This window comes from Herpailurus yagouaroundi, unplaced genomic scaffold (assembly GCF_014898765.1).
Source record: "Herpailurus yagouaroundi ecotype Mexico unplaced genomic scaffold, PumYag 187, whole genome shotgun sequence".
NCBI lineage: Eukaryota > Metazoa > Chordata > Mammalia > Carnivora > Felidae > Herpailurus > Herpailurus yagouaroundi.
Genome location: NW_024412418.1, coordinates 6,552,717 through 6,568,659, shown reverse-complemented (window position 1 = coordinate 6,568,659; position 15,943 = coordinate 6,552,717). Strand labels below are relative to the sequence as shown.

The window sequence follows — 15,943 nt, the reverse complement described above, 5'->3', positions numbered from 1 at the left end:
AAAATAAACATTAAAAAATTTTTTTTTAATGTTTTTTTTTTTTTTTTTGGCCAAGACAAAGGCAAGGGGAAAGAGCAGGCATTAACTGGTTCCACCCTCACATAATCCTATGAGGCAGGCATGAGAAATGAGGCTCGAGGCTCGGGGGGGGGGGGGGGGGTGTACCCAAGGACACACAGCTGGTGAGTGGGTGGGAGGTGACTGCAGTGGTCCTGGGGCTGCTGTCCCTTCCTCAAGTCTCTCCCACGGATATTTCTCTGCCTAAAAATCCTCCTTGGTTCTTGCTTGTCCACAGGGTGCAGTCCAGCTCTGTCGCCTATGCTGGAGCCCCCAACACCCAGGGTCCAGCCCACCTTTGCACCCTCTCCCATCCATGTGGACCAGCCCCACCCCCACCTCCAACCAGAAGACACTACTCAACATTCCCAGAACCTCTTTCTCAATCTCCCAGGCCTTGCTCACAGGCCCACCCCTTCCACACCCTAAGGCCTCTGTCTTTTGTGGGCTCTCCTCCTCTAGGCTGCCCTCCAGACACATCCTTCCCCCCTTAACCTCCATCTCTCCCCAGCCCCCCTGAATCTCTCCTCTTGCTCTGCACCAACCCCTGCCTCCAGCTCCCCAGCCCCAGCAACCAAGAAGCCCCGAGTAGCCCAACCTCCTCTAAGGCCCAAATCTCGGCCATCCCTCCTCACCCCTGACTCTTGCTGACCAGGCCTGCAGCCTGGGAGCTCACCTCCCGGCCACATCACTCAGCCTCCGGCACCTCAAACCCACCGCCACCCACAGTGACTTCCTTCTGCTCACCACGGCAGCACCTCCCAGCACCACCCCCCCCCCCCAACCCCGTTTGCTCTCTGAAGATAGGATGGCTTCTCCTCCAGGTGTAGGCCCCTTCTCCATGCAGCCCCTCCACCATCCTTCTCTCCCTAGGTACCCCTGGATCCTTCCCCACGATTGGCCGTGTGGCTTCTGGGCAAGTTCTTTCCCCTTAGGGAAGCTCAGACAACTCGATCCCACAGAGGGGTCAGCGAGACTCGCCTCCCAGAATCGTTCAAAGGGCTGAAAGGACAATTTGTCGGTCTTTACCTAATATACAGGAGGGGGTCATTTAGTGCCTGTTTCCCTCACTGGCCTCCACACACGCTAACTGGGACCTGTGAAGGTTTAGGAGTGTGGCTCTGGAGACCTTGATTTGAATCCTGTCCCTGCCCTTTAGTAACTGTGTAGCTGAGGGCAAGTCCCTTCTTAGGGCCTACGTGTCCCCACCTTTAAAATGGGGGCAATAACAGGCTGCACCTCACGAGGTTGTGAGAATTCCACAAGACAGCATGTATGATGTTCGTGTGCGGGGGGGGGGGGGGGGGGTGCACACCCGGCGTTCTTCCAGAGGGAGGAAGGCTCACCCTGTCCCTGCGGGCTCAAGATCCCAGCAGAGGTCCTCTTCACAGCTTCCTTGGGAAAAGAGAAATGCGGGGAGCCAGGAAGCTGCTGGAGGAGAGCCCCATGACAATAGCACCCCTCCCTCCTCTGCCCCCCTGGCACTTCTCTCTCACCCTCCCTGTGTGAGCAGTCAGCTCTCAGCAGGGGAAAGCCAGACAGAAAAGGGGCCCAGGACTGGAGCAGGGACCCTGAGATTGGATGAGAGGGGCCCTTTGAAAAGAAAAAGGAAAGGTAATAATTATACAACCGTCCTCACGGGCCCAGCACATTGGATCCTTACAGCGAGGCTATGGGACAGGGATGATCTCCATTTCACAGATGAGAAATGGGGCTCAGAGCGGACACTTTTCCAGGTCACAGGACTGAAAGAGCCAGACTCAGCACTGGACCCAGGTTTGTTTTACCCCAAAGCCTGTGCTCTGGGCCCTAGGCTGCCCAGTGTGTATGCCGTGAGTCCTTGGGAAGAGGTCTCTGTGCATATGACGGGAGGATCCTGAGGCGTAGGGCTAGGGAGAAACTTCGACTTCTGAGCTGTGGCCCAAGGCCAGTTTGAGGCCACCCAGGGGCCCTGGGTGGGGGTGGGGTACCACCCAGCGTGCGGAGCTAAAGGCGCGGGGCCTGGAAGGAGTTAACTGCATGAGGGGCCTGAGTGAATCAGAGGCTCCGCAGGCTGCGATGGAAATTCCCTGTGCATGGCGTGTGGTCACCCAGAAAAGGGAAATGGTGCTTTTCGGAGCAGGGGACGGCGGGGGCTGGAACCCGGGAGCAGACGCCTGCCCGGGTGGGGCTGGTGAGGGTGTTGTGACCAAAGACTCCTGGCCTCAGGCTCTGCTTAGGCTCTGGGTGGGAGAAAGGAGGTAGGAGCCACCAGGCCAGGCCAGGCCTGGTCATTCTCCAGTGTGCCCATGGGCCCTGACGGATGGGTAGGAGTTCACCAGGCCCAGAGGAAGGAAGGGCACTCAGGCCGTGGGAACTACAAAGCACAGGGGTGTGACTCAGCATGAGAGTCTGTCCCCCATGCTTTTTCTGGAGAACTCTTTCCTGTCCTTGGGGCCCATCCCAAGTGATACCCCTCCGCACCCTGGGAGCACCATCACTCCCTTTCTGTGTCCCAAGGCCTCAATTTCCATCTGGGAGCTCTCAGAATTTTGTAACTCATCTGCCTTCTACCCAGGACTGTGGCCAAGGGTCATGCTGTAGCTTCAGAGGCAGCTTGCACCCACCATAGAGCTGGCACCAAGTAGGTGCTTGGTGTTCATGAAATACCAATTTCACAGGAGGGGGCTCTGAGGCTCAGAGAGGTTAGGAGAAACTCAACCAGCCAGCTGGCTATGGCGGAGTGGGACTCAGGCCAGGGCTTCTGCTCAGCTGGGACTTGGCGGGAGGCGGGGGCACTGGGCACTGACACCTGGCCAGGGGTGGCCATCTGACAACTATGCCGTCCAAAGCCTGCTTCTCTCTCAAGCATCAGACCAGCCCTGCTTTCGCTCTTGTCACAGTGTTAGGAGACTTCAGTCCTGCCAGTAGGGAGACTGGGGTACAAGATGGAACCAAAGGCAGTCAGGGAGAAGAGGGAATAGGGTGTTAAGAAACCTTGAATCCCATCCAGACGCTCTCTAGCTATGGGGCCTCGTACACGTGGTTTCTCCTCTGAGCCTCGGTTTCCACTTTATGATGGTGGTCATGGGATAGGCTCGTTCTGGGGATGGAAAGATCTGACTGATGTCAACTGGAAACCTCTGCACCAATGTGAGGGAGTTGGTCTGTTATTAGTAATGAGTGTCACTTATGTGGCCTGTTGTCTCTCCTCGGAGCGGTCTCCTGCTGCAAGGCCATCCAGCCTGCCACTTCCTAAGCCGGGTGTGCCACGGCCTCAGGCCCAGTGTCCCTCTGCACCGCACGAGGGCCTGTCCCCCACACCAACCCAAGGAGAGCGGTGGCTGGGTCCTCCTGTCCAGAAACATGCCCTCCAAAGTCCCCGGGTGCCCCAAGTTCCACCGTAGCACCCCAGATTCCTTGGCTCCTGTGAAGATGCAGGACGCCCAGAGAAACCACCCTCAGGAGGGATGGGCAGCATGGTGGCAGCCATTGGCGTTGGAGCTTTTCCAAGCACGAAGGGGAACTGAGAAGTGTGGGAATGTGCCTTGGGCCTGCCCAGGGTGGGCGGCCGGGCCCGGGTGGGAGGGGCTGTTCCAAGGAGTCCAGACTGATGGGGTCCTGGGGGTGCAGAGGAGAAGGGACCCGTCGGCCTGTGACAGTGGGGTTGGGCGTCACCATGAGGTGCCTGCAGGTTGTCCAGACAGAGCTGGCCGGGCAGCGGGAGGCTGGGGAGCTGTGTGGAGAAGGAAAGAGGAAGCCATGGGGAGAGGGGGATGGGCTGCTGGGGATGGAGTGGGAGTGGGGGCTGGGGGGCCTGGAGCCACTTGGCCGCAGCCACTTCACTTCTCCCGGTTTCGGTTTGTAAATAGCTGCCGGCTCCGTGCAGGCGGGATGGGCCCTGCCCCTTCTGTGGCCTGTGTCCAGGGAGGCCCGGGCCTGAGTAGCTGCAGCTATTCAAAGCCTGCATTTGAGGACCCCAGGAGGCATGGAAGCTGGCCCGGCCTTTCTCTGGGTGGGCAGGTTTCGGTGGGCCCAGCACTGGGTAGCCCCAACCTGTGGTCACTGAGGTAATGCAGCTGGGGCAGAACTTGATGACTTGGCCACACTGAGCTTATTTATAACTGGGCCTCCGTGGGCAGAGGCAGCTGCTGAACCGCCAACTCAGCACTTGGTGCCGGGACAGGATAGTGGGGGCCAGGCCAGCCCGATGGGCCCTCAGTCTCGGCCTCGGGGTCTTGGGATCCCCAAGGCCTCTTTGGCTGGAACCAGTGCTTGTGCTGTCTGTGTTGCACAGGTCTTGAGATTTAGGGCTTGTACTTGTGAGGTGGGCACCTCAGAACCTCCTAGACCAAGAGGGTGTCTGAACTCAGTGGACTGGTCGGTTCCCAGGGGGCTCATGCCTTGGCCTTCCTGGAAACTCTTCCTGCAGAGGTCAGGCACTGTCAGCAAAGTCAACAAGAAGCAAAGTCATCTCCCCTCCCATTCTTGCAATAGCAGTGCTTAAAAACAAAACAAGATGCGTTCGGGAAGAGGGCAATGCCAACTCCTGAGGCCTGGCCCTGATGGTGGCCCTCCAGGCACCTGACAGAGGGGGAAAGATGTGGCTCCCTCCTGAGGCTCCCGTGTCCCACCACACGGGTACCCATCTCCTTCTTAGACAGGAAGCACTGGCCCTGCCCCCACCCTCCAAAAGACCACTTCTGGAGAGGTGTCAGACCCCTTCCTCAGGTCTGCGGGAATAAAGTGGCTCCTAAAATCTTTCTCCCACTTTCGAATCCTTCTGGATCCATCTTGTCACCTACGACCCTCTGTCCCATCAACACCTCGTCTCCCAGACTTGGTCCTGGCCTTCCCACCTCTAAGCCTTGTTCCAGTCTGGCCCCCGGCCTGGCATGCCCTTTCCTTCCCCCTAGTCTCTCCAAGGCCTATGCCAAGCCCTGCTCTGAGGGTCCCAGCCTCCGTGCCTACCTGTCCCCAAAGCAGAGGCTCTTGAAATATGAAATTCAAGGGGGATGTCAGAATTGGAGCCGAAATGGGCAAGAGATTTTAGATCATGGGGGCCACAATCACTACACAAAAGAGGAAGCCGACGCCTGCAGGGGGTCAGGGATGGCCAAAGGCACTCAGTGAGCAAAGAACAGAGCTGAGACCAAAACTACGCGCCCTGACTCCTGGACTGGAGCTCCCATCCCTGGACCTCTGACCTCCTGGGCCCCAGCTTGGCCTTGAGCGATGGCCCCACCTGGCCCCTCACACTTGGCAAAAGCTGTTGGGTATGGGAAGGACGGGTTGCTGGTGTGGGGGTACCTCAGGCCATCCACTGCCCAGGTGTGAGGCCTGGCCTGGCAGGCCTACTCAGGCCCCTCTGGGCAGGGTCGGGGTGCCCAGCCCCGAGCCGCCCGGGCTGCAGCTGCCCCTGTTTCCACATCGGCAGTAGCAAGTCCGGGCCTGAGAAAACAGGAAGCGCCCAGTCACCACAGGAAGCATGTGTGCGCAGCCTCCCCACCCCCGGCCCATTGCAAAACGCCAACAGCCCCATTACCACAGGCACCACACAGTGGCGGGCAGAAACGCTCCGGCCGCCAGGACTGCCGAAGAACCGGACAGACAGACAGACTCCAGCCCTGACTTGCCTGGGCCAGGCCACGGGGTGAATGCCCAGCCGTGGCCTTGAGGAGCCCAGGGTCCCCTAGGGTTCAGGCCTCATGCCTGACTCTGGATTCTAGAGCCTAATCCCAGACTGGCCTAGGCTAGGCCTGCTTTGGCCATCATTAAATCAGAATATGGGGTCAGGGGTCACAGGGAAGCCATTTCTCTGACTCGGTGGGTGGCACTGGAGGACCCTGTGCCTGTCCCTCAGACCCTGACAGGGCCTGATGCCCAAGCCTCGCTGACCCAGTTGGCCTAGATCCCACCGCCCCCACGACCCCAGGGAGCCATCTGCTGTCCAGTCCACGCCTGCCACGCCCTCTGCCCAGCCCCAGCCCTTCCCAACCGAGACTTTGCTGGCCCCTGGGGTCCTGCCCAGGCTAGCCCTCAGGAGACTAGCGCCCCTCCTCATCCCGCCCTGCCTGCCCCGACTCACCTCCCATTTCTGGCCACCCGGCCTCAACCCTTGGAAGGAGATGGGAGTGCAGCAAAGCTGAGGCCCGGTGCCTGGGGAGGCCTGTGCTCCTCCAGCCCCGGGGACGGCAAGGAAAAGAGAAGAGAGCAGAGCATTTCATGGCTATAATAAATCAAAGGGGGAAGTCAGAGCAGGAGAAATAAGAAACTTCCCTACCCTGGGCACAGGGACCTGCCAGGCAGCAGCCCCCGGCACCCCCACGGCCTTCCCTCCTCCCTTCTGCCTCCCTGGCCAGGACCCAGATCTGGTGCTTACTCTCAGGCCTCGGGGCCCCACCTGCCCAGAGATCTTCTGGGTGCCCAACAACCTTTCTTGCTGTGCACCCTGGATCCGGGCACCTCTAGGTGGGGCTTCAGTTTCCTCCTCATGGACTCAGAACTCCATGGGGCAGGGGGGAGGTGGGGGGGGGGGTGCTGGCTTGGAGAGTGTATGGTTAGGCTGCCCAGCAGAGAGGCTGAAGATGGGTAGTGCCCCTCTGGACAGGATGAAGAAATGAAAGAGGTGAAGGGAGGGAGGGGAGGCATTCTGGGAATTCCTGGTGGACAGTCGGGCTCAGCAGGACAAATGTCTGTGAGAGGGGACTGGAGGGCCAAGGCAAGAGGCAGGAGTAGGGAACAGAGGTGGGGAGAGCCCTGTGTTGTGAGAGCAGGCAGGGCCTTGACTTCAACTCAACTCCTGCACTCTCTCAAACCAGACCAAGGGGCCCAGGGGCCTGGGGGCCACTGTTTGTCCCCTCCCCCCATCATGTCTTCCTGAAGTGTCCACTCAACAGAGATACTGGGAGGGGAAACACTTTTTTCAGGCAGGGGGAAAGCTCACATATTAAAAAAGGAGAATGAGGGGCGCCTGGGTGGCCAAGTCAGTTAAGCATCTGCCTCTTGATTTGGGCTCAGGTCCTGATCTCATGGTTTGTGACATTGAGTCCCGCTTGGGGCTTTGGGCTGACTGTGCAGAGCCTGCTTCGGATTCTCTCTCTTTCTCTCTCTCTCCCTCTCTGCACCCCTCCTCTGCTTGCTCTCTCTCTCTCTCTCTCTCTCTCAAAATAAATAAATTTAAAAAAAAAGGAAGATGCCAATCTGTATGAATTTTTAAGATAAAATAAGGAATTTCAGAAACATTTTGCTAGTTTTGGGGCCTCTATGAGCCATGCACCCAGATACCAAGCAGACCCTCCTCCGGTGCCATTGGGGTGCATTGTGGAGACTCAGGCTGCCTCCACTTGAAGCCCTCCTGAGACAGTGTGCTCACTCCCTGACTCCAGGGGTCTCTCTCTCACTGCGAGCAAGTTCTCCTCAGCCCCAGCCCTGAGTCTGCGCACGATGTCTCCTGGACAGCTACCAGCCTGGAGCTCAAGGCTAACAGAAGAGCCTGGCAGGGCCCAGGATCCTTCTGAGCCTCTAAGATCACGCTGCTTCATTCACGACCTCGTCAGGCAGATAAGATAAGAAATTGGCAGTGACTGTTGGGAGTCCAGGCTGCCGAGCCAGACAGATCCAAGAGCATGCAGGGTGTGACCGTAACTCCCACCCTCAGTTTCTCCACTTGGAAAATGCCTACCTAGAAAATTTGCAAAGAAAGACAAAGGAGATCACAGGGTGATCGTGGAGCCTGCATCACACAGTGGCCTCTGACACTCTCATCTCCTCCCAGAAGCACCTATTTCCTCCCTCCTTTCCCTTTCACCTGCCTGAGGTGGGGTGAGAACTTCTATTCCCTGCTCTTCTCTGCACCCCCACCCCCCAGGGCCCTTGGCCTCGCTCTGACCTGTCCTGATCTGAGAGAGTGTTAGCGCTGAGGTTCCCAGCCCTACCCCAAGGGGCTCCCTCTGTGAGATGAGACTTTGAAGGCCCAAACTCCTGCTCTGACAGGACTCCCCATTTCTGTTCACACCTCCTGCCCTCGCACGACACCTTGCTTTCATCCTCAGACAGCCACAACTGTTTTTTGTTTTTTAAATTTAGTTATTTATTTTGAGAGAAAGAGAAAGTACGAGCAGGGGAGGGGTAGCGAACGTGAGAATCCTGAGCAGGCCCTGCACTGCCAGTGGGGAGCCCGTTGCGGGGCTCGAACTCACGAACTGTGAGATCATGACCGGAGCCAAAGTCCGTTGCTTAACCCACTGAGCCACCCAGGTGCCCCATCCACTTTTGTAACAACTGGTGGCATTCACTAGGCGCTTTACATACATAACAGGTCAGAATCCTCACAGGTATTCTTATCCCCGTTTCAGATATGAGGCAACTGAGGCTCAGAGGGGAGGAAGGTCAGCTGGCCAAAAAGCAACAGCTCTGAGGTGAGAACTTGATTCTGTCCTCCAACCCAGTGGAAATCCTATGCAAACCAGGAGGCAAAGCAGCAGGTCTTTTGGGGTGTCACCGCTGCCCAGGCCCATGGTCCTGGCCCATTCCCGGCTCCCCTGCCCTGTCCCCATCACCACAGTCTCTTGCTTCTCCTGGTCCAGGTTGTAAGATGTCAGAGTTGGACACATTCCGGCCTCAAGTGCCCACGAGAGCAAAGAGGTTATAAAAACAGAAAGGTGGGGCGCCTGGGTGGCGCAGTCGGTTAAGCGTCCGACTTCAGCCAGGTCACGATCTCGCGGTCCGTGGGTTCGAGCCCCGCGTCGGGCTCTGGGCTGATGGCTCAGAGCCTGGAGCCTGTTTCCGATTCTGTGTCTCCCTCTCACTCTGCCCCTCCCCCGTTCATGCTCTGTCTCTCTCTGTCCCAAAAATAAATAAACGTTGAAAAAAAAATAAAAATAAAAATAAAAACAGAAAGGTGAGCAGTCTGCTGAATCAAGGGCTCTCCTTGGCTCCCTGCCCTGGGAATTCACACCCAGCAGTGGCACTTAACTCCCTAGGGAGAAAGCCTCAAGGGAGCTGTGTTCCCTGCTAGTTAGAACCAAGACATTGGTGCCAGACCTTGTTGTAGAGCAACAGAGACCGTCCCCTGGCTAAGTGACTTAACCCTAAAATGGAGAGAAAAATGCCTCTCCTGGCCTGTAGAGTTCACAGAAGGGAAGTTTCTTTCTAAAAGCCAAGAGCTCAGCCCCTCTTCATGCATGGTCTCATTTAAGCCCCATAACAGTTCTGACAGGTCGGTACTATTATTATTCCCATTTTACAGATGAGAAATCTGAGGCGGAGGAGTCTTCCTAAGATCACACAGCCCTGCAGGGGCTTGAACCCCAATCCTGTGTGACTACAAGTCAGGTGCATTTATACTGCCTCAGAGAGGTTCCTCTTCCTTTCTCCTAGGAACTGTTCTCTGCCACCACCAACCCGCAGGGTCAGGGGCCCTGAGTGGCGAGTTGAACCATGACTGGATGGCCCTGCCCAGCTGTGGTGCAGTCCCCAAATGCCTGACTGCCCTTGCTTCTTGGGTTGGGCTTGCGGATGGCTTCCTGGGCACGCAAGGTTTTGGGGCCAGCTGCAGCAGGGACTCCTCCAGGCCGTTCCCCAGCCATATTGTTTGCGGCCATCCTACCCTGCAATCAGGTAGGTGTCTGTCTCTTGCAGAGGGGTGTTATAAGTTCCTGTAGGGGCCCTCCCGGCAAGGCAAGGAAACAGAGAAACCCTTGAGCTTCTCTCTGGTTTAAGCACCTTCCAAGGCCCTAGCAGAGGCCTCTGCAAATTTAATTTGTGATTTTGTAGTCTTTTTCTTAACGAGGACCTCAAATTGTAAAAGCATCAGGCTCTACACAACCTAGCTCTGTCCCCACGCTGAGGACAGTGGAAAGTGTTCCATCCTCCTCTGGCTCCCTGGCTCTGAGGCAAGCGAGACCTCCACTTTCCCATCTATGCAACAAGATTGAAGCCGGGAGACAGGCGGGTACAGCAGGGGCAAGGAGAAGGGATCAGGGTCCCCATCCTTTACAAAAGGCTCAGATCTGCAGAGGGTTTTCACCAGCCTGCACTTGTTGCATCTCCAACAGCCTCGCGGAGTAAATGGAGCCTCTTACTCCCGTTTTCCAGCTGAGATAACTGAGACCAGGAACAGAAGGTGCAGGCCAGAGCCTCTCCCCCACGAGCCCCGGGGGGGCTCCGCCCAGGATGCCGAGCCAGGGTTGGAGGGAGTAGCGGACAGAGGGTGCGGGGACGGCGCAGCGGAGGCAGTGGGGAGGCGGCGGCGTCCCGCACTGTCTCACCGCAGGACCGACCTCGGCGCTTATCTGCTCGGGCAGCTTCCGCCCCCCACCCTAGCCCCCGCCGCAGCCCGGGCCCCCGCCCCCGCCTCCGGAGGGCCGGCCCGAGGGCCCCTCCCCCGGCGCCCGCCCCCAGGGAGCGCCGAGCTAGCAGGGCCCTGCCCGGCCGAGCGGAGAGGGGCCCGGCCCCCAGATGAGGCGCCGGAAGTGATCAATAACCCCGGAGGCGGGGGCGCCTCCTGCCTCCAGCCCGCCGCGCCAGGCCGAGCGGGGGTCCCCTGGGCAAAGCTGGGAGAGAGGCTGCGAGGGAAGAGGAGCAGGGTCCCCTAAAGGCCGGAAAGTAGGAGAGGCGGGGTCGGTCTGCACCCGGTTCGGAGGGACACGAGCCCACCCCCCCCCCCCAACACACACGCACAAGTGCACACACACACACACACTAGCAACGCCCATGGGCGTCCCTGGCACAGATGTGGGAGGGAAGAGAGAAGTGGAGACACCTTAGAGAAAGTGAAAAGCAAGCCGCAAACGGGAGCAGACGCCCGCCACGTGCAACTGGCAAAGGTTAAGCATCAAAAATACATAAAGAACTCTTGCAAATCCATAGGGGGGAAAAACACAAAATATCCGGCAGAAAATTTGATAAACGACGTGAAAAGGCATTTTAAAGAAGAGGAAGCACATGTGTTCAAGTGAACATCTTAAGAGATGCTCAAGTTCATTGGTAGTGAAGGAACAACAGCGACGACCACGGTGGGATGCTATTTTACAGCACTGGAAGGGCAAAAATTAAGCCTGACAGCACCCAGTGTTGGAGAAGAGGTGGAGCCGCACAATCTCCCGTGCATCGCTAGCCAGCAACTCTGTGTAACCACTGGAGAAGACAATCTGGCCTTATCTTATAATGCGGAGACGCAGCAGATCCCCACCCCCCCAGGCATAAAATCAAGAGAGACCTTGGCTTGTGCTCCAAGAGACCTGGGCGGGAACGTTCAAAGATACACTGTTCTTAATAGCAAAACTCTGGGAGTAACCCAAGTGAACACTAAGGAGAGCGGGTAAATAAATTACAGTGGATACATCCACACAGCGATAAGGCAGTTCAGCAGTTAAGCAAGCAAATGAACCAGTTTCACATAATGGCATAAATGCATCTTAGCACCATACTGTTGAGTGCAAAAGCCAGTCCCAGAAAACAAATACCCTTCCTGTGAAGTTCAAAACCAAGGCAAACCATATCTCTACAATAGCAATGTTGGTTCCTTCCTTCTAATACTTTTGTTATTAGGAGATGACAAAAGACTTAAGAGTAATACTGAGAAATTATGAGAACCTATAAAAAATATATAGTTGGTTTACCAGGTATCAAAGGAATACATAAAAATAATTTGCCTTCCTGTCAGCTATCATCGAATTGTTCAGAATGTAATGGGAAATATCCTATTAAAATACCTGAAAAAAATGCAACATATCTTAAAGTAAACTTATTAATAATTATGCAGGGCCTATATGAAAACAATTGTAAGAATCACTGAACGATGTAAAAGAAAACTTTAGAACAACTTTTATTTTCCTTAGCTTTAAAAAGAGCCAAGGGCCGCCTGGCTGGCTCAGTTGGTGGAGCATGTGACTTGTGATCTCGGGTTGTGAGTTTGAGCCCCACACTGGGTGTAGAGATTACTTAAAAATAAAAGCTTAAAAAAAAGAGAGAGAGAGAGAGAGAGGCACCTGGGTGGCTCAGTCAGTTAAGCGTCTGCCTCTTGATTTCAGCTCAGGTCAGGAGCTCATGGTCTGAGATGGAGCCCTCTGTGGGGCTCTGCATTGAGTGTGGAGCCTGCTTGGGATTTACTCTCTGCCTCTTCCCTGCTTGCTTGCACGTGCACAATTTCTTTCAAAATAAATAAATAAACATTAAAAAAAAAAAAAAACTTGAAAAGGAAAGATCTTGAAAACCTGATCATCACAAAATTCAGGTTCCCCCAAGAAGGAGACAGGGAGATGGGATGCGGGCAGGAGTGACAAGTAAGCAAATATATCAATAAACACATAAATTAAGTAAAGGAGGGCCTGCAAAGGCCCAGATGGCTGTGCATAATGCAGAAGTATCTGCATTTGTGCTCCTGAAGGGGAAAGGGAGACATTAAAGCCATTTGGACTGACTTTTATTCAGGGTACAGGCAAGAGGTTGTCTTTCTTTCCAGAAGCCCATATGGAATGGGGGGAAAGGCCTGTGCATGCAGGGGACAGGGCTAAAAAAAACCCCTAAGACACACAACACTGAGGGCCTTCAGCCTGGACAGATCCAGAAGGCTTCAGGGAAGGCTTGTAAAAGGGCTGAATTTCAATCAACAGAAATGGCAGAAGGGGAGAAATACGCCAGGCCTGCGGGGGGGGGGGGGGGGGGGCGGCTGGCGATTCCAAAGGGGGTTATAAAGGCAGAGAGACCAGACAGAAAGAAGTGAGGCTTGGCTGCCCAGGAAGGGTTGTGCTATGAAGCTGCTAGTGCCTCGTCTGGCCAGGGCTCAGGATCTGGGGGGTAAAGCACCCCAGAAACTCATTAGGGGGCTGAGGCTGCTCTAAGAAGGGTGACTTGAGAGAGGGTTAAGGTCAGGGGTTCCTGAGGGGCAGATTCAGTTGGGAGAGGCTGAGCCTGAAGCCGCTGTAAGAGTAACAGGCCTCATTTCACAGCTGTACTCATGGGCAAGGAGCTCACCTCCCTGAGCCTCAGAAGCTTCTCTACAAGAGGTTGCTGCCAGCCTGTGGACCCAAAGAAAGCCCTGAAAAGGAGAAGGCCTCTGGAAGCAAAAAAAAAAAAAAAAAAAAATGTGCATCAACCCCCACCCTAGAGTGTCTAGCCCTGTGCAGCCAGAGGAGGGGAGGTTGTCAGAACAGTGACAATGCCAGACCTTGATGGTCTTGCAGCCCCCACCTTGTCAGCAGGCCCAGGCCCAGAGGCAGTCCTCCCTTCTGGAAATAGAGGGCTGAGACCTTGTTGTTGAAAAGGGCCCCCACTAAAGATACCAAAGCCAGGAACGACGTGTTAAAGTCAGACCCAGTGAGGTCAGAAAAACGAATCTGCGGCCCCCCAGTCAGAGGCCTCCCAGCCACACAGATCCGAGCACTGTCTAGGCCCATCCACCCTGCTAAAATTTTTCTGCCCAGGGCCACGACTCAGGAGGTCGCTGTGGCCTCCAAACCGATTGATAAATGTGTTGGAAAACACTCATCTGTCATCTGTGCTCAGCAAGGAGATGGTCCCCACCTTGTGTCTTTAAGTTATCTGTTCATTGCTATAACATTTTCTTTATACCCATATATCCACACATGTAAATAATTATAATACCTAAGCCTTAAAGAGAACTTGTCGTATGCCAGGCATAGTTCTAAATGCTCTGTGTGTATTCCCTCATTTACTCCTGACAACAATCTGACACAGTAATCCACTTTACAGATGAGGAAACTGAGGCATAGGATGTCAAGTAATTTGCTCCAGGAAGTCTGGTACAAGAATCTGGCTGTCTTAACCATAAAGCTATGAGGTCATCAAATAAATCAATAAATAAGTTGAGATTTTATGTACACATGTATATACATTTGTACATCATTGCATAAATGTGATCATATTCATGTTTTGACGTGCTTTTAAATTTTCCTTTTATATTTTTCCTCCCCACCCATCCATGAAATCCATGTTATCACTCAATGTTTGATCTTCTATATTTTTTATTATTCACAATTATACATAGTCTTCTATATACTGATGCCTATAATCACATATATTTAGACAGGGTTCCTTTTGTCATTATTTTAAAAGAGCAGATCATATTAAATAAATATTTCTGCATCTTTCTTTTCTCACCTGGAAGCCCCTGGCAGATCTAATTCATTGCTTTTAACAGCACACATCAGTCCACACACCGTCTTTTCACCTGGTCCCCTCTGCTCATGGTCCTCTTCTGGAGCCCCCCAGTGTGCTTCTTTACTCCATTAGGGAGTTTGATGGTGGAAATTCCAGGCTAGGTGAGAGGAAAGGACAGTGAGAAGGCAGCCAGGTGACGTTTCTGGCTGGGTCTTGCCTTACCCTCTTGCTGGGGGCCAGCAGCCCTCAGCCCCCAGAGGCAGGAATGCTAACTTGACTGTCTTATTGTGAAATCATTTGTATATTGTGAAGTGCTTTGCATATGATTAAGTGATTTGCATACGGGGGGGCGGGTGCATCTTTGACATCCCAGAGCAGCATCCCTGAGCGTCTTCCTCCCTTTGCAAAAAAACCAACCCAGGGCTTCCACTTCAGAACTCGCCTATGGGCTTGGTGTGGTGAGACAGACACGGGGCTTTCAGAGGAAAGCTGATCCCACCTGGAAGGAGCTGGAGGTCCAAGAAAAGCACACATTGGAGTGTGGTCAACAGGCATCAGGTGCAGTATGTGAGTCATGTGCCCTCAGAGCCCCCAGTAAGCGAGAGCAACACAGGACAGTTGAAGGGAACCAGCATGGGTGATGAATGAGGGTCAGAGGCTTGGAGACCCCTACCTACCCTGTCGCAATCTCTGCCCAAGTGGGTATCCACGTGCCCCATCCTGAATATTATACAGTCTTGGCTGAAGTCCCAGCAAAAGATGCAATGTGGAACCTCCAAGCTAGACTCCCACCTCCCTGGAAGTGAGAGGTGCTGTCACATGCTCTGGGCTCAGGGACACCCAGGGGGAAACCTGGCTCTGCCATCTGTGCCACTGCGTGACCCCGGGGCTAACAGTACCCACCTCAGTGGGGGCAGAATGAGGATTCAGTGAGATAATGCAGATGGAGTGAATGGCACGCAACAGTGTCCAGTAAATTGTAGATATAATAATGCTATTTATTGTTTGCTGCCCTAGTCTGAGGTTAGGCCTACCTTCCTCCAGGTGAGGCAAGCACAAGAGGGAGCTACCCCAGGTTTGGGGTTCCAAGCAATAGTGTCAATCCACCACGCATTGGACCCCAAAGGGTTACAAGCCCTGGAGACAAAGGCCTGAGGTTCCCAGTGAAAAACCAAAGCATAAAAATAATTCGATGAGTAAGAATAAAATTCCCTCTTCTGAGGTTCCCGAGGCTAGGCCCCTCCCTGCGGCGGGCACTTCCCCTTTCCCTTGTTCATGGAGGAGCCAGGCCGGTTTGACTCACAGCAGGAGCGCCCAAGCCAGGCACCCACCCCGACCCCGGCCGGGCTCCGGGCTCCGGGCTGCGAGGGCTGGCAGCGGAGCGCGCCCTCGTGCGGCCGTGGGCGACACTGCAGCCCGAGAGAGGAAGCGGCGGCCGGAGCCGCAAGCCCAGCCACCCAGCGGCTCGCGGTCCCTGCGGGGCCGCCCTCTCCGCCCCGCCCAGCGGGGGCTGAGCGCCTCGCTCCTGGGGCTCCCACTTCCGCCGGGCCCTCCCCTCCGCCCCCGATCCTCCCGGGCGGAAGTGCGCCTGGGCCTCCCGGGTCCCCCACAGCCGCGAGGCGGAAGCGCGCCTCGACCGCCGCTCCCCTCGACCCTGCGGCGCGCCGCGCGTCGGGTTCCGGACAGGTCCCGTGTGACGTGGCCGCGCTCCGGAGGCGGCTCCGGGCTGGGGGCCGGGCGGCGGACCGGGCGGGGCAGACCCGGGGCGGGGCGCGGCGCCGCA

The 15,943-nt window shown here is 55.5% G+C and overlaps 1 long non-coding RNA gene across 1 annotated transcript; it reads right to left on the bottom strand.

Annotated features, from left to right (window-relative positions):
* Positions 1-1,305: 1,305 nt before the first annotated feature.
* Positions 1,306-6,345, bottom strand: LOC121043447 (uncharacterized). The gene is made up of 2 exons (XR_005796834.1): positions 6,125-6,345; positions 1,306-1,452 (listed from the first exon to the last, which is right to left on the bottom strand). It is a non-coding gene; the product is annotated as an uncharacterized LOC121043447 (long non-coding RNA).
* Between the last annotated feature and the right edge of the window lie 9,598 nt (positions 6,346-15,943).